Source organism: Eublepharis macularius, chromosome 5 (genome assembly GCF_028583425.1).
Source record: "Eublepharis macularius isolate TG4126 chromosome 5, MPM_Emac_v1.0, whole genome shotgun sequence".
Classification (NCBI taxonomy): domain Eukaryota; kingdom Metazoa; phylum Chordata; class Lepidosauria; order Squamata; family Eublepharidae; genus Eublepharis; species Eublepharis macularius.
This window is the reverse complement of record NC_072794.1, coordinates 66,540,161-66,541,583: the sequence shown is the minus strand read 5'-3', so window position 1 is coordinate 66,541,583 and position 1,423 is coordinate 66,540,161. Positions and strand designations below refer to the sequence as shown.

General features: G+C 38.4%; 1 pseudogene; it reads left to right on the top strand.

Annotated features, from left to right (window-relative positions):
- Positions 1 to 270: 270 nt before the first annotated feature.
- On the top strand, positions 271 to 548 carry LOC129331262 (60S ribosomal protein L38-like; annotated as a pseudogene).
- The last annotated feature ends 875 nt before the right edge of the window (positions 549 to 1,423 follow it).

The window sequence follows — 1,423 nt, the reverse complement described above, 5'->3', positions numbered from 1 at the left end:
CCCCCCTGGGTTGAATTTACAATGTGGCGGGAGGGGGTTAGGGCAAAGGCTGAGGCACAACATGTAGATATACAGAAACTATATAGACTCATTATCAGTATTGGACTGGAATGGACAAGGCATTAAATAGGTACTCAATCCTACACTCAAACGAAGCCATGTTATTCTACCCATTTTCAGAGGCTGTGGGAAACAGCCTTGAGTTAGTCAGTATTGGAAGACTGTGGGTTGAGATTCGGACCTTGGCCACAGTCACTAGAAGCCGTTGCCATGCCTCGCAAAATTGAAGAGATCAAAGACTTCCTATTGACAACAAGGAGAAAAGATGCAAAATCTGTCAAGATTTAAAAAAACAAGGATAATGTGAAGTTCAAGGTGCGATGCAGCTGGTATCTGTATACGCTTGTCATCACAGACAAAAAAAAGGCTGAACAATTGAAGCAGTGTCTACCACCAGATTTGGCTGTGAAAGAGCTGAAGTGAATCCCAGTCATGTCCGCAGCTTAGACCATGGGTTGTAATAAAGGAATTAATTGTTAAAAAAAAAAGTATTGGAAGACTGTGGCACAATATGCATGACAGCAGTATCCTCATAGTCAGCTTTATTGTCACAGGTGTGAAGAGAATTAGGATGCTTTTCTGATGGCTAAAGTGAAAAATAACTATTGTAGCATGCAAAAAAAAAGTAGAGTGATAGGTTTTGAAAGAACTTATAATGAGTGGAACCCATTGTGCATCTAGACACAATGGGATAAAGAAAGAGATCAAAATAATTAAGTGTGCTCAATGAACTATTTCCCTTATATAGTAGCTTTGAAGAGGCACAGAATCATTATCTCAATAATGAGGGAAAACAGTCAATTTGCTTGGTTGAAAACCTAAGGGAGGAGCTGAATTATTGTGCTGCTGATTCTTGTTTATTTTAATATTCCTTTTGTGGGTGTAAAAAACGGTTTTGTGTGCATGTAGGGCTAACTCCCATTAACACTAAGTGGCTGAAAACTTACTTGCATTAAATAGCAGTTTTTTTATTTCCTATCCTTTTCGCTCAAAGTACAGACGAGAGGAGTAATTAATCTATGAGGAAGCATAAACCACCAGAAAGGGAAGTATTTAAATTCTTCTTCCAATTAGTCAGTGCAGCAGTAGTTAACTCTGAACTGCAAAGCTGTGCCAAGGACTGTGCCAGTTATTCTCCCTGCTAGCAAGGCTATGCTTCACAGTTGATTGATGCTGTAATACCAGGAATGGTATTAGTCAGTAAGCTTGTCATGAATGATAATTTCTTCTGGAGTTGCCCAAAACAGCATGTAATTTAGCAAACTCTAGATTTCTTTTATACTTCAGCAGTTTTTCATAAAATGAACATTTGTCTACTTTTCTGATTCAAATGCTGCATTCAGACCTCACAGCAATATCAAAT